This window comes from Aegilops tauschii, chromosome 2 (genome assembly GCF_002575655.3).
Source record: "Aegilops tauschii subsp. strangulata cultivar AL8/78 chromosome 2, Aet v6.0, whole genome shotgun sequence".
Taxonomy (NCBI): Eukaryota; Viridiplantae; Streptophyta; class Magnoliopsida; order Poales; family Poaceae; genus Aegilops; species Aegilops tauschii.
In genome coordinates, this window is record NC_053036.3 from 59,414,102 (window position 1) to 59,441,583 (window position 27,482).

A 27,482-nucleotide genomic window follows, 5' to 3' on the forward strand; every position below is an offset into this window, starting at 1 on the left:
ATGATGTGTTACATGCTAGATCGGAGTGACTTAGGGTCGGGGTCCTGACAGCTTGGGGTTTTTCTTGCCTGGCACTTCTAAAGATAATATAGCTCTTCATCGGTGTCATCAATCTCATCATCGGAACCACGTCTACTGAGGGGGAACAATTACCAGCAATAGAGAGAAAACACAATCAATGCAATGCAACAATATGATGCATGAATGTGACATGGCAATATGTTGTTGATTGACCTAATGCAACTAGCAACAACTTAAATGAAGTTGGTTTGAACCCTAGGTTCAAATTCAAACTCCATATGTTAATATTCAAATGACATTTATTTGATTTGACCTGATCAGCAGGCATAAGTTTCTCAAACATGCATGGAAATGCCATAAACATATTCTTTGGATTTTTCTAATAATTTTTCATATATAACTTATTTCATTTGGAGTTACGGTTTAATTTCTATGATTTTTAGAAGTTTATCGCATTTTCTTGAATTTCCTGGATATTTAAAAATTGAACTAAATCCAGGAAATGCATTAATGCGTCAGCAATGCTTCACTGTAATGTCAGCAAGTCAACAGGGGAGGTCCAGGTAAAACCTGACCAGTGGGTCCCACTGGTCAGTCTCACAGTGCTGGCTCGAGTCACAGACAGGTGGGACCGGTCAACGAACACGTCAGCAAGGTCAATGCTGACGCGTGGGTCCAGTCGAATTAGATCAATTCTAACTAATTACATTAGCTGGTTAACTAAATCGGTGGGGCCCGTCTTTCATTGACCCTTGGGGTTAAACTAATATGTGATTAGTGCTAATTAAGCAAGTGCCACGTCAGCGCACCGGAACTAAGCCGACACGACCAACCGAGCGGCGGTGGCTGGCCGGAGTGGCGCTAGGGCAGCGGCTGGGGCATGCTGAGGGCACCAGGAGGGAGCCCGCGATCTCGTGCATCCAGCGGAGGCAGCAACAGGTCGCGGGGTGGTCTGTAGTGGCGGCGGCCGGAGTTCGGCGAGATGCCCGTGTGGGGTTACAGCTCGCAGGGGAGCAAGCTGGGTGCGGGGGTGGGTCTCTGGCGGCGCCAGGAGCAGGGTGACGTGCACGGTCGCGAGCTGCGGTGGCTCTGGCCACGCGGTGAGGAACCACGGCGGCGCGACCACTCGGGTCCGGTGGTTAGCGTGGCTACGGTGCGCGAACGACGAAACAAAGAGGGGGACACGGTGCAGAGGCTCACTGCACGTTCAAACGAGGCGGAGGCGAGGCCGGTGGCGAGTCGAAGACAGCGTACTATCATCGGCGATCTCGATCGGCCGGAGGTGAAGACGACGGCGGAGGCGGCTCTACAGGGCGTCCGGTGACGCACGGGTCGACGGAGAGGACGATGTAGACACAGTGAGGCCTGTGGGCACGTCAGAGAGGCGAGGTCGTGGTGGTGGGCGCGGCAACAGCGAGCGGCGGCGATGGCTCGTTCGGGTGGGTGCGAGAGAGAGAGATAGGGGAGGATAGGGATGGGAGGAGAGCGAGAGAGAGCCGAGGGGGCGGCGTGGCGTCGTCCAGAGAGGCCAGGCCGTCGAGGGGGAGGGGCAGGCAGGCAGGTGGCGTGGCACCCTTGCGTGTGCGTCGTGCCCTCCTTCGCCTCTGTGTTCTGGCAGAGGTTGGGGATGACTGGCAGCACCAGGTGGTTGATACGTCTCCATTGTATCTACTTTTCCAAACAGTTTTGCCCTTGTTTTGGACTCTAACTTGCATGATTTGAATGGAACTAACCTGAACACACTCTATTTTCAGCAGAATTGCCATGGTGTTATTTTTGTGCAGAAATAAAAGTTCTCGGAATGACCTGAAACTTCACGGAGAATATTTTTGGAATATATAAAAAATACTGGCGAAAGAATCAAGACCAGGGGGCCACACCCTGTCCGCGAGGGTGGGGGCGTGCCTACCCCCCTGGGCACGCCCGCTGCCTCGTGGCCCCCCTGCTGCTCCACCGACCTCAACTCCAACTCTATATATTCACGTTCGGGGAGAAAAAAAATTAGAGAGAAGGGTTCATCGCGTTCTACGATACGGAGCCACCGCCAAGCCCTAATCTCTCTCGGGAGGGCTGATCTGGAGTCCGTTCAGGGCTCCGGAGAGGGGAATCCGTCGCCGTCGTCATCATCAACCTTCCTCCATCACCAATTTTATGATGCTCACCGCCGTGCGTGAGTAATTCCATCGTAGGCTTGCTGGACGGTGATGGGTTGGATGATATTTACCATGTAATTGAGTTAGTTTTGTTAGGGTTTAATCCCTAGTATCCACTATGTTCTGAGATTGATGTTGCTATGACTTTGCTATTCTTAATGATTGTCACTAGGGCCCGAGTGCCATGATTTCAAATCTGAACCTATTATGTTTTCATTAATATATGTGAGTTCTTAATCCTATCTTGCAAGTCTATAGTCACCTATTATGTGTTATGATCCGTTAACCCCGAAGTGACAATAATCGGGATACTTATCGGTGATGGCCATAGTTTGAGGAGTTCATGTATTCACTAAGTGCTAATGCTTTGGTCCGGTACTCTATTAAAAGGAGGCCTTAATATCCCTTAGTTCCCAATAGGACCCCGCTGCCACAGGAGGGTAGGACAAAAGATGTCATGCAGGTTCTTTTCCATAACCACGTATGACTATATTCGGTATACATGCCTACATTACATTGATGATGTGGAGCTAGTTCTATGTCACCCTATGTTATAACTATTGCATGAGGAATCGCATCCGACATAATTCTCCATCACCGATCCAATGCCTACGAGCTTTTCACATATTGATCTTTGCTTAGTTACTTTTCCATTGCCACTGTTACAATTATTACAAAACTGCTACTATTACTTTTGCCACCGTTATCGTTACTTCCATACTACTTTGCTACTAAATACTTTGCTACAGATATTAAGTTATCCAGGTGTGGTTGAATTGACAACTCAGCTGCTAATACTTGAGAATATTCTTTGGCTCCCCTTGTGTCGAATCAATAAATTTGGGTTGAATACTCTATCCTTGAAAACTATTGCGATGCCCTATACTTGTGGGTTATCAAGACTATTTTCTGGCGCCGTTGCCGAGGAGCATAGATCTATTCTTTGAGTCACTTGGGATTTATATTTGCTGATCACTATGAGGAACTTGAAAGACGAGAAAACCAAAATTTATCCCTCGACTACGAGGGGAGGTAGGGAACTGCCATCTAGCTCTGCATTTCATTCTCCTTCTGTTTTGAGTAAACTTGCGACACCTAAACCTGCTTCTGCTATTAATTCTGATACGTCACATGTTATTGACGATGCCACTTCTGCTATGCATGATACTTATGATGAAACTACTTCTATGCTTGATAATACTGTGCTACTAGGTGAATTTCTTGATGAACAACTTCCTAGGGCTAGAGAGAATGAAATTATTGAAACTGATAATATTGATGAAAGTGATGATGAAGATTCTCCCCCTAGTTATGAATTGCCTGTTGTGCCTGCGGGTTATGTTATGTATGAAGAAACTGCTAGAGACTTTCTTGCTTGCAATGATAGATATGATCTTAAGAAATTATTAGCTAAGCTGAAAGAAAAGTCTTTGAATGCTAAAATGAAATATAACCCTGCTTCTGCTACTTCACTTATCTGTGTTATTGATAAGGATTATGATTTCTCTGTCGATCCTGAGATAATTACTTTGGTTGAATCTGATCCTTTCCATGGCTATCAATCTGAAACTGTTGTGGCACATCTTACTAAATTAAATGATATAGCCACCCTATTCACTAATGATGAGAAAACTCGCTACTACTATATCCTTCAATTATTTCTGTTCTCATTAAAGGGTGATGCAAAAACATGGTTTAATTCTCTTGATCCTGGTTGTGTACGTAGTCCCTGGGATATGATCTATTACTTCTCTGTTAAATATTTCCCCGCTCATAAGAAACAAGCTGCCTTAAGGGAAATATATAATTTAGTGCAAATTGAAGAAGAGAGTCTCCCACAAGCTTGGGGGAGGCTTCTCCAATTACTTAAGGCTTTGCGTGATCATCCTCTCAAGAAAAATGAAATACTCGACATCTTTTATAATGGACTAACCGATGCTTCCAGAGACCACCTGGATAGTTGTGCTGGTTCTGTTTTCAAGGAAAGAATAGTTTATCAAGCTGAATTGCTATTGAATAATATGTTGACTAATGAAAATAATTCGACACTTCCTGAACCAACTCCTAAGCCAACTCCGAAGAAAAGGGGTATTCTATTTCTCAGTCCTGAAGATATGCAAGAGGCAAAGAAATCTATGAAAGAAAAGGGTATTAAAGCTGAAGATGTTAAGAATTTACCACCTATTGAAGAAATACATGGTCTTGATAACCCGACACAGGTAGTAAAGGTAAATTCTATCTATAGATTTGATGAAGGTGATATTCCTCGTTTTAAGTCTGCTAACCAATGCTTGGATGAGTTTGATAATTTTATTGTTAAACAAGAAAACTTCAATGCTTATGTTAGTAGAAAATTGAAACGCAATGCTTATATGATTGAACACTTGAGTGATTATATGTCTAGAGTTAAAGGTGAACTTAAACTCATTAGTAAACATGCTTCTATGGTCACCACTCAAGTAGAACATGTGCTTAAAGCTCAAAATGATTTGCTCAATGAATTAAATAATAAGAAAAATGATAATGCTATTAGAGTTATGACTAGAGGGGGTAAAATGACTCAGGAAACTTTGTATCCTGAGGGCCACCCTAAGATAATTGAGAAGGGTTCTCAGAGAACTAATATTGATACACCTATTCCTTCTAAAAGGAAGAAAAAGAAAAATGATAGGACTTTGCATGCTTCTAGTGAACCTGTTGTTGACACACCTGAGAATCCCAGTGATATTTCTATTTTTGATGCTGAAACACAATCTGTTGATGAACATGAACCTAGTGATAATGTTAATGATAATGTTCAAGTTGATGCTCAACCTAGCAATAACAATGATGTAGAAATTGAACCTGCCGTTGATCTTGATAACCCACAATCAAAGAATCAACGTTATGATAAAAGAGACTTTGTTGCTAGGAAGCACGGTAAAGAAAGAGAACCATGGGTTCAAAAAACCATGCCTTTTCCTCCTAAACCATCCAAGAAAAAGGACGATGAGGATTTTGAGCGCTTTGCTGAAATGATTAGACCTATCTTTTTGCGTATGCGTTTCACTGATATGCTTAAAATGAATCCTTATGCTAAGTATATGAAGGATATTGTTACAAATAAAAGAAAGATACCGGAAGATGAAATTTCCACCATGCTTGCTAATTATACTTTTAAAGGTGGAATACCTAAGAAACTAGGAGATCCAGGGGTACAAACTATACCATGCTCCATTAAAAGAAACTATGTTAGAACTGCTTTATGTGATCTTGGAGCCGGTGTTAGTGTTATGCCTCTCTCTTTATATCGTAGACTTGATTTGAATAAGTTAACACCTACTGAAATATCTTTGCAAATGGCCGATAAATCAACCGCTATACCTGTTGGTATTTGTGAGGATGTGCCTATTGTGGTTGCAAACGTTACTATTTCAACGGACTTTGTTATTCTTGATATTCCCGAGGACAATAGTATGTCGATTATCCTTGGTAGACCTTTTTTGAATACGGCAGGGGCTGTTATTGATTGCAACAAAGGCAATGTCACTTTTCATGTTAATGGTAATGAGCATACGGTCCACTTTCCGAGGAAACAACCTCAAGTCCACAGTATCAATTCTATTGGACAAATTCCATCGATTACTGTTGGAGGTTTTCAATTTCCTCTTCCTACTATCAAGAAGAAATATGATATTCTTATTGTTGGGGATGTGCATATCCCCGTTGAGGTAACCCAGTGCTATTCGAAAATTCTCCGGTTTCATGCGATTCGGAATGAGTTTGTTAAAAAGACTTGATCAACCTTGTTAGTGGATTCCTTTTGATGAGCATGAGATGGATGAAGTTAGAAAGCACAACCTTCTGTACCCTCCTTTTTATTTTTGTTATTTAGATTAAATAAAGCAAAAGTAGTATTTTATGTCTGTTTTCTGAATTATCCTTGCAATAAAAAATACCCCGAAAATAAAAGTTCTCCAAATGCCCTGAAATTGAAATAAGATTTTTTCTAGAATATTTAAGAATATTTGGCACTGAGAACACATCAGGGGGATCCAGCACCTAGCCACGAGGGTCCAGGGCGCGCCCACCCCCTGGGCACGCCCCCTGCCTCGTGGGCCCCACGTGGCCCCCCTCCACTTATTCCTGCACCCACACACTTCGTCTTCCTCCAGAAAAAATCACCACACAGCTCAAACTCGTGTTGTAGCTCGTTTTCCTGCGATTTTCGATCTCCTTTCTCAAAGCTCCACTCACAATACAACTTGGGGGCCATTGTTGCACGTAGGTTGCATAATAACGATACTAATGGAGATTTGTTCGGTGGAATTTACGCAACCCATTTAGCTAATTTTCTTGAGATACCCATACATGAAAATGATATGGAACTGCCTCCTGCTTATTTAGATTATAATGCCATGGTTCGCCATCAGTTTGTTGAGAGGAATGAACAGTTCCTCCAATACCAACTAATCTTTGACAGACGCCGCACTGTCCATGTTGCTCTTCCTGCTCCTGCTTTCTTTGACTTTCAGGCAAAAGGGAGATATGTTATAACCAGGGAGGAGGTGAACGAGTACGAGAGGAGGACAGAGGCAGCTCGCCTCCAACCTGCAGCTCATTAGGCAATAGCCGCTGCATCTCAGTACGACCCCAGCTACAACTTTGATCCATGGGCATAGACCAACTTAGGCCAAAAGCCTAAGCTTTCACTAGTAGAAAACAGGGCTTTGGTCACAGGGCAGTTTTCACATTAGTCCCGGTTCAGTCACGAACCGGGACTAATGTGAGCATTCGTCCCGGTTCGTGTGGCTAAGGCATTAGTCCCGGTTCACCTGGGCCCTTTAGTCCCGGTTGGTGCCACGAACCGGGACTAAAGGGTGCGATGCCCATTAGTCCTGGTTGGTGGCACCAACCGGGACTAAAGGTTAGACCTTTAGTCCCGGTTGGTGCCACCAACCGGTACTAATGGGCTTTGAGGCATTAGTACCGGTTCATGGCACGAACCGGTACTAAAGGTCCCATTTTCAAACTCTACCCCCCCCCCCCCCCCCCCCCCGTGGACCGCCTTTTCAGTTTTAGAAAAAACAAAAGAAAATGATGGAAGTGTCAAAAAAATAAAATAAGTTTCCCATGTGATATGTGGTCTAGTTGTTGGGAAAATTAACAAATATGAATTTTGACTTTATTTGCAAAATCTCTCTGGAATTTCTTAAAATGGGCATAACTTTTGCATACGAACTCGGATGAAAAAGTTTTTTATATGAAAAATCATCTACTCGAAAAGTTACATCCGAATTTTGAAAATCCTCAAAAACCTAACAACAAAAAAGATACGGGGCTTTTAAGATCTGGAGAGGCAAAAAAAATTAAAAAGTTTCAAATTGTGGTCAAACTATGGTCAAACTATGGTCAAACTAATTATTCTAGAATATTAGTGTTACTAAATAATTGTTTCAGTTGTTTTGAATTTGGTCAAATCTGGTCAAACTGTGGTCAAATCTGGTCAAACTATGGTCAAACTGTGGTCAAACAATGGTCAAACTAATTATTCCAGAAATATTAGTGTTACTAAATAATTATTGTTTTTTAAAACAATAGTTTCAAACTCAAACAGGGAAATGTGTCACTTCATGCTCAAGCTAAATTCCTGAGGGTTAATAGGATTGACATCTTACTATTGTCAGGAAAACAACATGTGCAGACATGGAAACGAGGGAGAATAGAACCCGGAAGTTAAGCGTGCTCAGGCTGGAGTAGTGAGAGGATGGGTGACCGTCCGGGAAGTTAGATGATTTGGAATGATGAGGGGTGATTAGAGATTAGAGGATAAATTGAGCGGTGATGAGGGGTGGTGATTAGAGATTAGAGGTTAAAATAATTCAGAAATTTGAAAATAAAAAATAAATAAAAAAATCACAATTTTTTTTTCAAAATAAAAATCATAAAATTTCCTTTAGTCCCGGTTGGTAACAGGTGGAGCTCCAGTCTGCGTCCACGTGGACGGCCTTTAGTCCCGGTTCGTGTAACAACCGGGACTAAAGGGGGGAGGCATTAGTAACGACCCTTTAGTCCCGGTTCAAAAACCGGGACTAAAGGCCCTTACAAACCGGGACAAAAGCCCCCTTTTCTACTAGTGTTTGGGGAGTACGTATTTCTCACCGACATTACATTCATGTTCACACACTCACGGTGCTCATACTTTTTCATTGTACTATACATGCTAGTTTATTTTCTTTTTCTCGCTTTCTTCTTGTGTGTTTGAATAACCTTAAGAAAAACCAAAAAAATTAGTTGTAGCTTTTAGCTAGTTTACTTTCCATGCTTGTAGTAGTAATAATTAAAAGAAAACCCAAAAGGATTTCTCGTTCTTCTTTTGTTTGTTGGGAGCTTTCCCGTCTAAATAGTTTTATTTCTTTTCTTTTCTTTTCTTTGGGTGTCGAAAGGAGAAGACCATAATTAAAATGTTGATTATATACAATATTGTTGATTTAACAAAGAGCCCATATTACCTTGTCTTCTCCCGTGTAGTAAAATGCCTGTAGATTCCATCTTAGTCCAATGCACGTGCACTATTATTATTATCCACACCGTTCGGTTGTGCAAGTGAAAGGCAATAATGACGATATATGATGGACTGATTGAGATGAGAGAAGCTGGTATGAACTCGACCTCTCTTGTTTTTGTAAATATGATCAGTTCATCGTTCCTGATTCAGCCTATTATGAATGAAACAAGTTTGCAATGACACTTAGAGATTATAGTTGCTCATGCCATGCTTAATTAGCTAGGAGTTTATAATGGTTTACCTTGCGTGCCAACATGCTATTAAAATGATTGTGATGTGGTATGATAGGGTGGTATCCTCCTTTGAATGATTCGAGTGACTTGACTTGGCACATGTTCACACATGTAGTTGAAACAAAATCAGCATAGCCTCCACGATATTTATGTTCATGGTGGATTATATCCTACTCATGCTTGCACTCAATGTTTATTAATTTTAATGCATGTTCATGACTGTTGTCGCTCTCTAGTTGGTCGCTTCCCAGTCTTTTTCTAGCCTTCACTTATACTAAGCCGGAATACTACTTGTGCATCCACTTCCATAAACCCCAAAGTTATTCCATATGAGTCCATCATACCTTCCTATATGCGGTATCTACCTGCCGTTCCAAGTAAATTTGTATGTGCCAAACTCTAAACCTTCAAATGAAATTCTGTTTTGTATGCCCGAATAGCTCATCTATCAACTAGGGTTGTCTGTATCTCCCATGCTAGGCGGGTTATTCTCAAGAGGAGTGGACTCCGCTCCTCACTCACGAGAAAATGGCTGGTCATCGGGATGCCCTGTCCCATGCTCAAACCAAATCAACATAATTGCAAACAAAACTCCCCCAGCACTTTTGTTAGTTGGAGGCACCCGTTGTTTCGGGCAAGCCATGGATTGATGCTTGTTGGTGGTGGGGGAGTATAAACTTTACCATTCTGCTTGGGAACCGCCTATAATGTGTGTAGCATGGAAGATATCGAGATCTCTTGGTTGTTATGTTGACAATGAAAGTATGACGCTCAAAATATTATTCATCTCTGCTTTAAAATCGATCTCTGGCACCTATACAAATCACTGCTTCCCTCTGCGAAGGGCCTATCTATTTACTTTTATGTTGAGTCATCATCCTCTTATTAAAAAGCACTAGTTGGAGAGCACCGTTGTCATTTGCATCCATTACTATTAATTTATATTGAGTATGACTATGACTGGATCTCTTTTACCATGAATTACAATGTTTAGTCAGTCCCTGATCTTCAGAGGTGCTCTGCATTTATGTTTTGCGGTCTCAGAAAGGGCTAGCGAGATACCATCTTGTTATATCATATTATGATTGTTTTGAGAAAGTGTTGTCATCCGAGATTTGTTATTATTGCTCGCTAGTTGATTATGCCATTGATATGAGTAAACATGAGACCTAAGTGTTATTGTGAATATGGTTAGTTCATAATCTTTGCTGAAAACTTGAATGCTGGCTTTACATATTTACAACAACAAGAGCAAACAGAGTTTGTAAAAGTTTTTATTTATCACTTTCAGTTTGTCAACTGAATTGCTTGACGACAAGCAAAGGTTTAAGCTTGGGGGAGTTGATACATTTCCATCGTATCTACTTTTCCAAACACTTTTGCCCTTGTTTTGGACTCTAACTTGCATGATTTGAATGGAACTATCCCGGACTGACGCTATTTTCAGCAGAATTGCCATGGTGTTATTTTTGTGCAGAAATAAAAGTTCTCGGAATTTCCTGAAACTTCAGGGAGAATATTTTTGGAATATATAAAAAATAATGGCAAAAGAATGAAGACCAGGGGAACCACACCCTGTCCATGAGGGTGGGAGGCGCGCCTACACCCCCTGGGTGCGCCCCCCTGCCTCATGGGCCCCCTGGTGCTCCACCGACCTCAACTCCAACTCTATATATTCACGTTCGGGGAGAAAAAAATCAAAGAGAAGGATTCATCGAGTTTTACGATACGGAACCGCCGCCAAGCCCTAATCTCTCTCGGGAGGGCTGATCTGGAGTCCGTTCGAGGCTCCGGAGAGGGGAATCCGTCGCCGTCGTCATCATCAACCTTCCTCCATCACCAATTTCATGATGCTCACCACTGTGCGTGAGTAATTCCATCGTAGGCTTGCTGGACGGTGATGGGTTGGATGAGATTTACCATGTAATCGAGTTAGTTTTGTTAGGGTTTGATCACTAGTATCCACTATGTTCTGAGATTGATATTGCTATGACTTTGCTATGATTAATGCTTGTCACTAGGGCCCGAGTGCCATGATTTCAGATCTGAACCTATTATGTTTTCATGAATATATGTGAGTTCTTAATCCTATCTTGCAAGTCTATAGTCACCTATTATGTGTTATGGTCCATTAACCCCGAAGTGACAATAATCAGGATACTTACCGGTGATGACCGTAGTTTGAGGATTTCATGTATTCACTAAGTGTTAATGCTTTGGTCCGGTACTCTATTAAAAGGAGGCCTTAATATCCCTTAGTTTCCAATAGGACCCCGCTGCCACGGGAGGGTAGGACAAAAGATGTCATGCAGGTTCTTTTCCATAAGCACGTATGACTATATTCGAAATACATGCCTACATTACATTGATGAACTGGATATAGTTCTGTGTCACCCTATGTTATAACTATTGCATGAGGAATCGCATCCGACATAATTCTCCATCACTGATCCAATGCCTACGAGCTTTTCACATATTGATCTTTGCTTAGTTACTTTTCTGTTGCCACTGTTACAATTACTACAAAACTGCTACTGTTACTTTTGCCACCCTTACCATTACTTCCATACTACTTTGCTACTAAATACTTTGCTTCAGATATTAAGTTATCCAGGTGTGGTTGAATTGACAACTCAGCTGCTAATACTTGAGAATATTCTTTGGCTCCCCTTGTGTCGAATCAATAAATTTGGGTTGAATACTCTACCCTCGAAAACTGTTGCGATCCCCTATACTTGTGGGTTATCAGTGGTGGGTTGGCTGCTGCTGGGCCTCTCAGGTAAGGCCAGGTGAGTTTCTGCCCTTTTCTAATTTTGTTTCTGTTTTTCTATTCTTTTCTCTATTTTGATTTAGTAATAAGATACCAAAACATTTTGTAAAATGCTGAAAATATTTGTGGGCACTTTTGAAATTATTTCCAACAGCCCTCAACTAGTTTCACCATTATTAGAACATCTAAACTATTTATAGAATTTAAATGCCCCAATTCAAATACAATATGGATTAATTCAAAAATCCAGAATGTCCTAGAAATATGTGCACCATTTTTGGATGAGGTTTTTAGCCAATTCAAAAATGATGAACTTTTCTGCAAGGCATCTTGGGTTCATTGAAAATATTTTTATTTGAACCTAGTTGAATTCCTTTGGTGCTAGGGTTTGAACATCCCCAATTCAAATTATTATGAATTTAAACATGATGCTTGGATATGCAACTAATTACAAGCAATTCTAGGGTTGTGACATTCTACCGCAGTGCTTCACACACAGGTGGCTAGTGGGTGTCTGTTTCTCCAACTTTAGTTGAATCATGTGTGACTACGCCCGGTCCTTGTTGACGATTAAAATAGCACACTTGATGAAAAATCATTGTGGTTTTGATGCGTAGGTAAGAACGGTTCTTGCTAAGCCCGTAGCAGCCACGTAAAACTTGCAACAACAAAGTCGAGGATGTCTAACTTGTTTTTGCAGGACATGTTGTGATGTGATATGGTCAGGACACGATGTGATATAATTTGTTGTATGAGATGATCGTGTTTTGTTAAAGTTATCGGCAACTAGCAGGAGCCTTATGGTTGTCTCTTTATTGCATAAGATGCAAGTGCCATATAATTGCTTTACTTTATCGCTATGCGATAGCAATAGTTGCAAAAGCAATAGCTGGCGAGACAACCATGTGACTACACGTTGATAAAGATCAAGATGATGGAGATCATGGTGTCATGCCGGTGACGATGGAGATCATGACAGTACTTTGGAGATGGAGATCAAAGGCACAAGATGATGATGGCCATATCATGTCACATATTTTGATTGCATGTGATGTTTATCTTTTATACATCTTATTTTTGCTTAGTTCGGCGGTAGCTTTATAAGATGATCCCTTACTAAAATTTCAAGGTATAAGTGTTCTCCCTGAGTATGCACCGTTGCGACAATTCTTCGTGCTGAGACACCATGTGATGATCGGGTGTGATAAGCTCTACGTTCACATACAATGGGTGCAAGCCAGTTTTGCACGTGCAGAATACTCGGGTTAAACTTGACGAGCCTACCATATGCAGATATGGCCGCGGAACACTGGAGACCGAAAGGTCGAACGTGAATAATATAGTAGATATGATCAACATAGTGATGTTCACCATTGAAAACTACTCCATCTCACGTGATGATCGGACATGGTTTAGTTGATATGGATCACGTGATCATTTAGATAACTCGAGGGATGTCTATCTAAGTGGGAGTTCTTAAGTAATATGATTAATTGAACTTAAATTTATCATGAACTTAGTCATGATAGTATTTGCATATATATGTTGTAGATCAATAGCTCGCGTATAGCTTCCCCGTTTTATTTATGATATGTTCCTAGAGAAAACTAAGTTGAAAGATAATAGTAGCAATGATGCGGACTTCGTACATGATCTGAGGATTATCCTCGTTGCTGCACAGAAGAGTTATGTCCTTGATGCACCGCTAGGATACAGACCTATTGCAGGAGCAGATGCAGACGTTATGAACGTTTGACAAAGCTCGGTATGATGACTACTTGACAGTTTAGTGCACCAAGCTTTACTGCTTAGAACCGGGACTTCAAAAATGTTTTGAACGCCACGGAGCATATAAGATGTTCCAAGAGCTGAAATTGGTATTTCAGATTCATGCCCGAGTCGAGAGGTATATGACCTCTGACAAGTACTTTGCCTACAAGATGGAGGAGAATAGCTCAACCAGTGAACATGTGCGCAGAATGTCTGAGTACTACAATCGATATAAGTGATTGACAGAGTTCTCTAGTCACTATCACCAAGTTACTGGAACTTCGTGATGAACTATAATATGCAAGGGATCACGAAAATGATTCCCGAGCACTCTGCGATGTTGAAATCGGTGAAGGTAAAAATCAAGAAAGAGCATCAAGTGTTGATGGTTAACAAGACCACTAGTTTCAAGAAAAAGGGCAAAGGGAAAGAAAGGGAACCAAGAAGAATGACAAGCAAGTTGTCACTCCCGTGAAGAAGCCCAAAGCTAGACCCAAGCCTGAAACTGAGTGCTTCTACTTCAAAGCAAATGGTCACTAGAAGGGGAACTACCCCAAATACTTGGCGGATAAGAAGGATGATAAAGTGAACAAAGGTATATGTAATATACATGTTATTGACGTGTACTTTACTAGTATTTATAGCAACCCCTCATTATTTAATACTGGTTCAGTTGCTAAGAGTAGTAACTCGAAATAGGAGTTGCAAAATAAAAATAGACTAGTTAAGGGCGAGGTGACGATGAGTGTTGGAAGTGATTCCAAGGTTGATAAGATCACCATCGCACACTCTCTTTACCTTCGGGATTAGTGTTGAACCTAAAATAAATGTTATTTGGTGTTTGCGTTAAGCATGAATATGATTGGATCATGTTTATTGCAATACGGTTATTCATTTAAGTCAAAGAATAATTGTTGTTCTGTTTACATGAATAAAACCTTCTATCATCATACAATTAATATAAATGGTTTATTGAATCTCGATCGTAGTGATACACATTTTCATAATATTGATGCCAAAAGATGCAAAGTTGATAATGATAGTACAACATACTTGTGGCACTGCAGTTTAGGTCATATTGGTGTAAAGCGCATGAAGAAACTCCATGTGGATGGACTTTTGGAATCACTTGATGCTTGCGAACCATACCTCATGGGCAAGATGACTAAGACTCCGTTCTCCAGAACAATGGAGTGAGCAACAGACTTGTTGGAAATAATACATACTGATGTATGCGGTTCGATGAGTATAGAGGCTCGCGGCGGGTATCGTTATTTTCTGACCTTCACAGATGATTTGAGCAGATATGGGTATATCTACTTGATGAAACATAAGTCTGAAACATTTGAAAAGTTCAAAGAATTTCGGAGTGAAGTGGAAAATCACCATAACAAGAAAATAAAATTTCTACGATCTGATCGTGGAGGTGAATATTTGAGTTATGAGTTTGGTCTTCATTTAAAACAATGTGGAATAGTTTCGCAACTCATGCCACCTGGAACACCACAGCGTAATGGTGTGTCCGAACGTCGTAACTGTACTTTATTAGATATGGTGCGATCTATGATGTCTCTTACCGATTTACTACTATCGTTTTGGGGTTATGCATTAGAGACAGCCGCATTCACGTTAAATAGGGCACCATCTAAAATCCGTTGAGACGACAGCGTATGAACTGTGGTTTGGCAAGAAACCTAAGCTGTCGTTTCTTAAAGTTTGGGGCTGCGATGCTTATGTGAAAAGTTTCAGTCTGATAAGCTCAAACGCAAATCAGAGAAGTGCGTCTTCATAGGATACCCGAAAGAAACTGTTGGGTACACCTTTTATCACAGATCTGAAGGCAAGATCTTTGTTGCTAAGAATGGATCCTTTCTAGAGAAGGAGTTTCTCTCGAAAGAAGTGAGTGGGAGGAAAGTAGAACTTGATGAGGTAATTGTACCTTCTCTTGAATTGGAATGTAGTTCATCACATAGATCAGTTCAAGTGATGCCTACACCAATTAGTGAGGAAGTTAATGATGATGATCATGAAACTTCAGATCAAGATACTACCGAACCTCGTAGGTCAACCAGAGTACGGTCCGCACCAGAGTGGTACGGTAATCCTGTTCTGGAGGTCATGTTACTAGACCATGAGGAAGCGATGATGAGCCCAGATTCCACGAAATGGCTTGAGGCCATGAAATCTGAGATGGGACCATGTATGAGAACAAAGTGTGGACTTTGGTTGACTTGCCCGATGATCGGCAAGCCATAGAGAATAAATGGATCTTCAAGAGGAAGACAAACGCTAATGGTAGTGTTACTAACTACAAAGATCGAATTGTCGAAAAAGGTTTTCGAAAAGTTCAAGGTGTTGAATACGAAGAGATTTTCTCACTCGTATCGATGCTTAAGTCTGTCCGAATCATGTTAGCAATTGCCACGTTTTATGAAATCTGGCAAATGGATGTCAAAACTACATTCCTTAATGGATTTATTAAAGAAGAGTTGCATATGATGCAACCAGAAGGTTTTGTCGATCCTAAAGGTGCTAACAATGTGTGCAAGCTCCAGCGATCCATCTATGGACTGGTGCAAGCATCTCGGAGTTGGAATATACGCTTTGATAAGGTGATCAAATCATATGGTTTTATACAGACTTATGGTGAAGCCTGTATTTACAAGAAAGAGAGTGGGAGCACTACAGTCTTTCTGATAATTATATGTGAATGACATATTGTTGATCAGAAATGCTGTAGAATTTTCTGGAAAGCATAAAGGAGTGTTTGAAAGGAGTTTTTCAACCTCGGTGAAGCTGCTTACATATTGAGCATCAAGATCTATAAAGATAGATCAAGATGCTTGATAAGTTTTCTCAATGATTACATACCTTGACAAGTTTTTGAAGTAGTTCAAAATGGAACAGTCAAAGAAGGAGTTCTTGCCTGTGTTGCAAGGTGTGAAGTTGAGTAAGACTCAAAGCCCAACCACGGCAGAAGATAGAGAGAAAATGAAAGTCATTTCCTATGCCTCAGCCATAGGTTCTATAAAGTATGCCATGTTGTGTACCAGACCTATTGTATACCCTGCCCTGAGTTTGGCAAGGGAGTACAATAGTGATCTAGGAGTAGATCACTGGACAGCGGTCAAATTATCCTTAGAGGACTAAGGAAATATTTCTTGATTATGGGTTCGTCGTAAAGAGCTACGTTGATGCTAGCTTTGACACCGATCTGGATGATTCTGAGTCTCGATCTGGATACATATTGAAAGTGGGAGCATTTAGCTAGAGTAGCTCCGTGCAGAGCATTGTAGACATAGAAATTTGCAAAATGCATATGGATCTGAATGTTGCAGACACATTGACTAAACCTCTCTCACAAGCAAAACATGATCACACCTTAGTACTCTTTGGGTGTTAATCACATGGCGATGTGAACTAGATTATTGACTCTAGTAAACCTTTTGGGTATTGGTCACATGACGATGTGAACTATTGGTGTTAAATCACATGGCGATGTGAACTAGATTATTGACTTTAGTGCAAGTGGGAGACTGAAGGAAATATGCCCTAGAGGCAATAATAAAGTTGTTATTTATATTTCCTTATATCATGATAAATGTTTATTATTCATGCTAGAATTGTATTAACCGGAAACTTGATACATGTGTGAATACATAGACAAAACAAAGTGTCCCTAGTATGCCTCTACTTGACTAGCTCGTTAATCAAAGACGGCTAAGTTTCCTAACCATAGACATGTGTTGTCATTTGATGAACGGGATCACATCATTAGAGAATGATGTGATGGACAAGACCCATATGTTAGCTTAGCATAATGATCGTTTAGTTTTATTGCTATTGCTTTCTTCATGACTTATACATGTTCCTCTGACTATGAGATTATGCAACTCCCGAATACCGAAGGAACACCTTGTGTGCTATCAAACGTCACAACGTAACTGGGTGATTATAAAGAAGCTCTACAGGTGTCTCCGATGGTGTTTGTTGAGTTGGCATAGATCGAGATTAGGATTTGTCACTCCGTGTATCGGAGAGGTATCTCTGGACCCTCTCGGTAATGATCATCACTATAAGCCTTGCAAGCAATGTGACTAATGAGTTAGTTGCGGAATGATGCATTACGGAACGAGTAAAGAGACTTGCCTCTAACGAGATTGAACTAGGTATGAGGATACCGACGATCGAATCTCGGGCAAGTAACATACCGATGACAAAGGGAACAACGTATGTTGTTATGCGGTTTGACCGATAAAGATCTTCGTAGAATATGTAGGAGCCAATATGAGCATCCAGGTTCCGCTATTGGTTATTGACCGGAGATGTGTCTCGGTCATGTCTACATAGTTCTGGAACCCGTAGGGTCCGCACGCTTAACGTTCGATGACGATTTATATTATGAGTTATGTGATTTGATGACCGAAGTTTGTTCGGAGTCCGGGATGAGATCACGGACATGACGAGGAGTCTCGAAATGGTCGAGAGGTAAAGATCGATATATTGGAAGGCTATATTCGGACATCAGAAAGGTTCCGAGTGATTCGGGTATTTTTCGGAGTACCGCAGAGTTACGAGAATTCGCCGGGGGAAGTAGTGGGCCTTAATGGGCCATACGGGAAAGGAGAGAAAGGGCCTCAAGGGGTGGCTGCGCCCCACCCCATGGCAAGTCCGAATTGGACTAGGGTGGGGGCAGCGCCCCCCTCTCTTTCCTTCTCCCTCTCCAACTCCTTCCCTCTCTCCCCTCTTGGAAAAGGAAGGGGACTCCAACTAGGATTGGGAATCCTAATTGGACTCCCCCTATAGGCGCGCCTCACCTAGGCCGGCCTCCTCCTCCTCCCTCCTTTATATACGTGGCCAAGGGGGCACCCCAGAACACAACAGACAATCTCTTAACCGTGTGCGGTGCCCCCCTCCACAGTTACACACCTCGGTCATATCGTTGTAGTGCTTAGGAAAAGTCCTGCCGGTAACTTCATCATCACCGTCACCACGCCGTCGTGCTGACGAAACTCTACCTCGGCCTCAACTGGATCAAGAGTACGAGGGACGTCATCGAGCTGAACGTGTGCTGAACACGGAGGTGTCGTACGTTCGGTGGTAGGATCGGTCGGATCGTGAAGACGTACGACTACATCAACCGCGTTGATAAACGCTTCCCCTTTCGGTCTACGAGGGTACGTGGACACTCTCCCCGCTCGTTGCTATGCATCACCTAGATAGATCTTGCGTGATCGTAGGCAAATTTTTGAAATTACTGCGTTCCCCAACACGAGGTCAGCACGATTTTCACCGGAAGTAGCGTCACCACGATCTCGCCGCTGACTGGATCCGAGGAAACCCTCGCCATGTCGACGTATGGTGTCATCGGAAAGCCGGTTGAGGACCTCCGGCCGCCCAACCCCGGCCCCATCACGCGCCGCTGACCGGCTATAGCCGAACCACGCCGGATCTAGTCGGGACGCCAGATCTACAGCCACCGCCGCCATCCAACACCCGGCCAGGCAAGCCAACGACTCAACCCACCGGCCATGGGGGAAACGGCCGCCGCCGCACGCCAAGGTCGCCACCCTGACCGCACTGGCTGAAAACAAAGGCACCAACGCGAGATCGATCCAGACGACCTGAATCCCTCGCGCGCGACCCCGGTGAGCCACGCAGAACCTCCTCGCCGCGCTGACGAGAGGTTCACCGCTGGATCCACCTCGTCGGCTTCGTCCGCCACGCCGCAAGCGGGCCACGCTGTTCAGGGCAACGCGCCGCCGCGAGGAAAAGAGCCCAGCCGCTGCCGTCCTCCGAGGCGGGTTTCGCCCGTCGGCCTCCTCCCACAGCAGCCAGGTCGCGGGCTGCAGATGCGAGGGACGGGGCGGTGGCGGCTAGGGTTCGCTCGTGCCGCCCCCCTGGAGAGCGACGCGAGCGACGCGGCCTCCCTCTATAAAAATGGGGGAGAATTTCACTTTCCCGGCCTCTGCACCAACTAGGGATGCATACGGCCATTTTAGTATGAGTACCAAGATAAACATGTTCCTCGGAATTTTTTAAATGAGTATCAAGATATTTTTTGATGCGTGGATCCTCAATAAATGAGGAAAAACCCCTGTGCATCACCTGTCAGAAGGAATTGAAATCGGGTCGTTAGGCTGCACAACTGCATGCCCAACCACTAAGCCAAGGCTCTCTTTGCAAGGAACAGCCAACTGACGAAGGCATTCATCACATGTCCCATTACCAATCTTGATATGATGAGCAATACCTATCCGGATCATCTTGCTAATCAGGACAGAACAACCCAACCATAACATCACATATTACTTAAGTTACTACATTAGGGAAGATCGAGGGGACATAGCCTTTAGTATGCGATGCAGTGCACCCCAAATGCATACCCAACTAGTGTATGCCACAGGTTTAATTACTGGTGACCTTACCATGTTAGTTAGGTTTGGTACACATAGTTGGAGGGTTGTTTCGTCACTGTCGAGTGTCGGCTGTTCTTATTTGGTGTACAAAAACCTAGTCAAGTGACACATTTGTCTACGGTTGATCAGATTCAGAAGTACTCCGTCCGTCCCATAATATAAGAACGTTTTTTACACTCAAAAACATTCTTATATTATGAGACAGAGGGAGTAGATGAGATGTTGTGAACAAAGGACGGTCAGTTTCTGTTCCCACGTCGATATGCCAAACGCAGGCTGCGCGCGTAAAAGATCGTGAAAGCAATTGATCGGCGTCCAAGGACAGAGAGAAAACAAAAAGATCAGAAGTAGAAGTAGTAGTAGCCGCCTCCTATTCGCAAAAAAAAAAAAGTAGTAGTAGCCTCCTGTGAAGTGCTGATATTTTACGGAGCCAAGTAACGGCAGCCTCAGAAACCCACGTGTATCGATTGTCTGGTCAACGAACGGACCTGCAGAGTTCCAGAGATGAGGAACGCCTTGGCTGCGGGCCTTGTCACTACTCGAGATCACTCGCACTGCCGTCTCTGCTCGTGACACTTGTTCAGCTAACCAACCGTATGTGAATGCGAGTATGTCAGTTGAAAAGCTGATGAAATGACTTGATCCGTTGTGTGTTTCTTTCCGAGTCAGGCGGCCACATCAACCGATCGATGGACGTTGCAAGTAGCACTGCCAGTCATCATCCGACGATGCTGCGGCGGTCTCTCCCGCCGGCGTGCCACGTGCGAAGTTGAGTTGAGTGCGCTGCTCGGGCACTCCTGATGGCTCCTCTTGGCACTCCACCCGGCGAACAAGTGGTGCGTGCACCGGGCTGTTGCAGATAACGTCGCCAGCAGCGAATCTTTTCCAGAGTCTGAGAAGCAACGGTTTGGTTATTTTTTTTAGATGTACACGTACCAACTAGCAAGTGTGTGCGTTTCTCCATAAATCTTCATTAGCCTAACTGAAGCAACCGTTTATGAGCCAAATATTTGTATGTGCGTGTGTGATGAATCATTTTCGAGGAGTTTGAGATTCGGATGTGCCATGAGTGACCTGGTGATTGCTGCCGAGGTGGCCAGCGAAGGCACTCAACAGCCCCGAATCTTCCCGAATATCCTAGTGCGAGCACCTGAATCGAGTAAAATTCGCACTATTTTTCGAGGGAAGTGTTTGTGGCCGGGGCGCCGGCGGAACGCTCGGGCCGGTCGCGCTCCGTGCGTTGGATCTCTTTTGATCCAAGGACGCTGTTTGCGCCACGTGTTACCAGGCCCTTTTTTTAAACACGCACGGGTTATCCCTTCCCGTGTTTTTGCTGCAACCACACGGGGGGGTCATTTTGGTGCGAGGAGGCAGGGCGACCGGCGGGCGGCTGGCTTGTTGGCGCCTGGAGATTAGGAGCGGCGGCGGCGGGCCAAGGCGGATCTCGATTCTCCGGCGATCTATGGCGCCCCCGGATGGTAACTCTCCCCTCGTCCTCTCCCTATCGTTGTGTTGTCTCCCCCTCCCCCATTGGCTTTAGGGTTAGGGCGGGTTATGGTGCGGGGCGAGCCGTTTGTGTTCCCGCGGGCCGCCGGCGGCGCCGGCGCGGACGGGGATGGGGTGGTGTTCCCGCGGGTCGAGGGAGCGGGCGGGGTGGTGTTCCCGCAGGGTTGTGGGAGGGGGCGGGGGTGGTGGTTTTTTGGGCTTCTGGTGGCTAGGGATTTGGGATGGGATTAGGATTTTTTTTGTTCCACGAACTATGGGATTTGTTGTTCTCGCACATATGTTAGGTTGTGACAACGGCCGTCGCCGCTGGAGGGGTCGGGGCAGGGGCTTCCCGTGCATGACTGCATAGAGCAGAATTCAGCTCTCCTGCCCATTTCCCCCAACTTATTTTTCTCTTGGTTCACAGTCCATGTGTCCTGCATACTCGATTGGCCTACTCCACTATGATAGTTCATATAAGTAACAAATATGATGTAGCTACGGAATTCCTAATGCCAGTTTTTTGAAACATATATGGTGCCCCGACCCATTCCCTGTTCTATGTATTTTTTTGGTGACATGAGGATGCCACTACTGCTATTTTTTCAATGTTTGAGCTAACTGATGCACCAGTTTTTGAAACATATACAGTTGAACAAGGCTGTGTTTTATTTCATTGGTTTTAGTGAGGTGATTTTTTGATGTTTTTTGTATATGAATACTTGAAACATATATGTAACATTTTTAGATGCAAAATGTTGTGGCCTGTGATAAGTTCAGAATGCAACATTGTTGTCGTTAGTAGCTTTTTTCAGTGGTGTTAGTAGCGTGTTGAAGTGGTGTTAGTAGCTTAAATTAAGCACTGTCCAACTGATGTGTATATTTTTTATGTGTGCTTATACATTTTTCCTTTTTGTAGATGTTGCAGGCACCTCTGGTGAGAATGAGGGGAGTAAGAAGGCTAAGAAGAAGAATAAGAAGAAATACAATCTATGTGGCTTTAAGTCAAGGTTTAACTCAAAAAGGCTGGCTGAGATTGGGAAGCAAGTATCACCGGAAAAACAGAGAATCATAAGGGAGGGACCGTTTGGAGACTTGTTGGACATCCGGTCTTTCAAGGTGCCCCATGAGCTCATTGAGTTTGTTGCGATGAACACGAATCACATACTCTCTGAGTTCAAACACAAGAACAAATCTATCACCTTCAGCAAGCTTATGGTGAAAAGGATTTTCAACGTGCCATCCGGTGATAGACCCGTGAAGCTTCTAAAGAAGAGTGATGAACATGATCTTTGCAGCATCTACAAGGAGGGGAATAGGGCTCCAATCGCCCATGTTGTCAAGTTGCTCACTAGTTGCAGTGAGGAGGACGTGGTTATGATAAATAGGACTTGGGCACTCCTTGCGTTGGCAACAGTTTTGTGCCCAGGCATGGGCAATATGGTGAATCTCGAGTATCTTGCTTCCCTGGAAGATATGTCTTTGGTGCATGAATTCGCTTGGGATGAGCACTTGTTGGCACGAGCGATGGAGGAGGTTGGAGTCTTTCAAGAGAAGAAGAGGATGCAAGCAAATACAGAAAAAGCAGCAGAGTTTCAGATCGCTTCATGCCTTCCCATGTTAGCGGTATGCAACGCAACATTATGAAATACCTCCATATTTTTTCTTTGCTGCATGAAACCTTCTGTACATTTTCTATAGCTCGCATTTATGTTTTTGTTGGCTAATGTCCTTTTTCCATTCCATGCAGATCATATACATGGATCATATTGATATCCCACCCGGCCTCCCAAATGAGCATGCCATTGATTATTCCGTGCCGAGGATACGCTTTGTTTGCCAAAAGGATTTTGATTGATTGGATAAAGTTGACAAGAACAAGCTCACTCTTGTCCAACATTTCTACGGGAAACGCACCCAAGTAATTTTGCTACATCCCGCCTATGTATTTTCCTTTGCCAATGGAGTATTAACTCCCCTCATGTTTTGTTTTCCTAGATCCGGAGTTTGTGCAACACCCCCTATGCAGCACAACTCATGGGACAGGAAGTTGGTGCTGAAGCAGCCAGTGGGCAGGGAGTTGGTGCTGAAGCACCTAGTGGCCAAGGAAGCCAAATTCAAGGTGCTGACATTCAAGCAAAGGATTCTCAATCAAACGAGGCTCAACAAAATGTTGATACTGAACCACACCTATCATCATCGCTCAACGATTGGCTGCAGCAATCATTCCCTAGCATGCAAGATCTAAGGGTACTCTTTCACAATCTACACTATCTTTTTCTTTGTATTCATTTCCTGTTTACCTTTGGCTTTGCATTATTTACTATACCCAGTTGCAAGTGTATATTTTGTTTACTGCATCCCTCATTCTGATGTGCTACAACCATGTTATGTTTTTGCTTCATATGTGGTTTAAGTTCATACCTACTAGGCTTTTTCGCTGCATCCATATGTCTAGTGTGCTACAACTACATTCTGTTTTTGCTTCAAACATATCATAATTTTGCTACATCCATATCAATAATTTGCTACCTAGAGGTATAGACCATTTGTTTTTTATGCTTCACCCATGACAGTAAATTGGTACAATCACACTATTTATTTGATACATAGTGACACAGCAGCACACCTACTTGTTTCTCGCTTCATCCATACCTCTAATGTGCTACACCCACATTTGTGTTTTTTTTACATCCATACTTCTCAAAATCTGGATATACTTGTCACTAAAAATGTTGGACACTTGTCTTCTTGTAGGTACCAACTCAGTTTCAAATGCTCTACGACAAGCACAAGGGTATTTTTGCAGCAGAGGTGGATGGTGTAGTAGGCAAGTTTGGACAGTGTTTAAAGAGATTACAGTGCAACCGGATGGCCGCTCTCCTTCGTGATGTTGGAGACGCCATCACAGCTACCAATGAGCCCAACTTTTCCTTTGAAGCACCTATCATGGACGAATGTCGCGGAAAAGAGAATGATGCTAAAGCTGCAAATGCCGACATTGGTGCTCAAGCTCAAGCTCAAGGTACAACACCTAGCATCAACAAGGATGAAGTCACCGGATTGAACCTAGAAGTTGCAACAGAGGCTGCGGAAACTCGTGAGCAACAAAGAGTGAGTTTCGAGATGGAAGGCAACGCCTCACCTCACAGCCCCCCACTCTTCTATGATGCACCCAGGAGTGCGACAGCCGGCATTTGGGACGACGAGCCATCCTGTGAGTTGTTCCCAAAGGACTCCGAAGACTATGAGATGATGCATTCCACGGATGAGCCTACAATCAAGAAGAGCACAGTCAGCCCCATCTATGCAAACATCCCCGTGTTTCCTGTTTCAGACGATGATAACAGCCCAAGTATGCTTCCTTCCTCTTGCATCATTTCTTTTTGTTTTTCTCCATATCATTTTTCACATTTGTGTGATTCCAGCAAATTCTTTTTGTACAATCTCTTGCAAACTCATCCATTTTTATTTTTTGCTACAGCTCCTAAGATGGTCACTACAGAAGAGCAATTTGCCGATGCAAGCAGTGGCCCTAGCACACATGACAAGAACACTAGGAAGAAGAGGATGGCCAAAGTTCCAGCCATAAAAATACCAAGGCAAAGAAGCAAAAGGTCGATAAGGCTGCAGAAATGTATGAGAAGTTTGTAAAGTATGGGAAACCATTGAGGAAATCACAACCCAATGAACAAGTGTGAGCTACCTAAGCCCTATCTATTTTTGCTTTCTATTTTTTATTTTTTCTGCTCGAAACAAATGAATCATTCGGTTGCATCTATGGTAACAGGACACCTTTCATCAAGCTAGGTGGATTTTTCATTGGATACAAGAAATTCCTTGTATGCTTCAAGCCTCGCGGGGATATGAATGATGAGGTTATGTCACTATGTATCGAGATGAACAACCTCGCATCCCGTGCAGCAAAAGAAAGGGATTTGAAGAAATACATTTTCTCAGTCCACGCGGGTGTAAGTTTTCGTAAAAACAAGCAATGCTTCATTCCTTTCTTTCTTTCACATTTTCGTTGCAACACACACTAACCATTTTGTTGTATGTAGATCCTACTAAAACAAGACCCATCAACCTTCCAACCAACAAACTCATGGCTGAGCTTGAAAGGGCTATGAAAATGTTCAAGCTTCAAAAGTTTGACCTCGTAAGTTTCACGAAGCTTTCTTTTGTTCCACACCACAAAATACTTCCAAATATGATCCAATGATGCGACGCGGCTGTAACATTTTTTACATGTTCTGAGTACCTTTTTGCCTTTCTTTTGTTTTTTCTAGCTCGTTTTCACAATTGTGCATGATCGCCATTGGATAGTTGTTTGCGCAAACTTGCTTCACAAGCAGTGGAATGTATTTGACTCAATCCATTCAAAAGGAAAACAATCTCCTTTGAAGAAGCAAGCCAATAACCTGGTAGGCTCATGTTCTCTATTTTTTCTGTTTACCCTTCTGATTCATCTACATAAATGCCTTGTTGTCATCTTTACACACCTCATTTTATTTTTTGAAACTTTTGTGTGTGTTTTCGGTGCTAGATCACAAACTTTGCAACCCTCGCACAAGAGTGCAGTGAATTCAATGTCAATGTTGGATCCTTCGCCCGTGTTGACCTAGAGGATTACCCAAAGCAAGATACCCTGTGAGTTTTCTTTTTGAATTTTGCTTCAATCATGTTTTCCATTTCAACATTTTGTTTTTTCAACTACTCATGGGAAGTATGATGGAGAACTTTTTTTATCTCACTGATGTGATTGTGGCTTTTTTGGGCTCAAATATGTGGAGAACTATGATGGGAAGTCAATGAGAGAGTTCAAGCAGGTACACATTTTTAATTTTTTGTCTTGTCATTTTGTTACAATCTACTTTTGTTTGTTTTCAATACTCACGCAACAGAAGAATACCATGTGTTGTTTTTGCTTCATATGTGGTTTAAGTTCGTACCTACTAGGCTTTTTTGCTACATCCATATGTCTAGTGTGCTACAACTACATTCTGCTTTTGCTTCATCCATATAATAATTTTGCTACATCCATATCAATTTTTTGCGGTGGATGGATGTGAACTTTTTGCATTCATCACTCATGCAACACGAGAATAACTAGTGTCATACTTGTTTTACCTTTTGTTTTCAATACTCATGCAACACAAGAATAACTAGTATCATACTTGCTTACTTTTTGTATTCATTTTTTACAGGAAGACATGGCGCGATACCGCATCGATGTGGCATACAACCTTTTCAGTCACCCAATGAACAATGCCCCAAAGGAGCGGGCGTTCAAGGATGAGTTGGCGGCTTGATTTTCTGGAAGGTTCAAGACGAACAAGCTTGTTTCTTCGTTAGGTCTAGATCATGTCCGAGGTGGTAGCGTTCTCATAGGATTAGAGTAGTGCGCGTTCGTATGTAAACTGTTGATACCTCCAGTAAACATATGTGTCCTTTTGGTATGTAAACCGATGATAACTTGATATTTGGATGATGCACTTATGTTTTTAATGGATGCGTTCTTCTGTTTGCCAACATGATCATGCATTGAAAATTATTTTTTTTTCGCTGGTTCTGAAATATGAAAATATTTCAAACTTCATCCATCGAAGTTTCAAGGGAATCTCTGTGCATTTTTCCCTCAAAACATATTTTCTGAAAAAATAATATGTGAATGCTACTTTTGTCACACACTTAAATTGCTGGAAGCTCACAGGAAATAGCTACAACCTTCTGTTAGATTTGTTGCAGAGCCAAAATATACATTTTTACCTGCAAATTAGCTACATCCCTAGAATATTTTTGCTGGAAGCATAATTTAAATAAGCTTCCTTTCCCAACTTTTGCTGTACAGCTAAATCAACACTTCAAATCATTCAAGGCTTTTTCCTTTTCAAACTTGTTATTTTGCTACAACCATGTTTTAAAAAGCTTCAACCATGTTTTGCAAAAAGCTTCAACCATGTTTCCTAAAAGCTGCAACCATATTTTGAAAAAGTTTAAACCATGTTTTTCAAAAGCTTCAACCATGTTTTTCAAAAGCTTCAAACATGTTTCCTAAAATCTGCAACCTTGTTTACCTTGTTT

General features: G+C 42.7%; 1 pseudogene; it reads left to right on the top strand.

Moving 5' to 3' along the window:
- The first annotated feature begins 21,946 nt into the window (after positions 1-21,946).
- LOC141041948 (uncharacterized) lies at positions 21,947-26,906 on the top strand (annotated as a pseudogene).
- Positions 26,907-27,482: the final 576 nt, after the last annotated feature.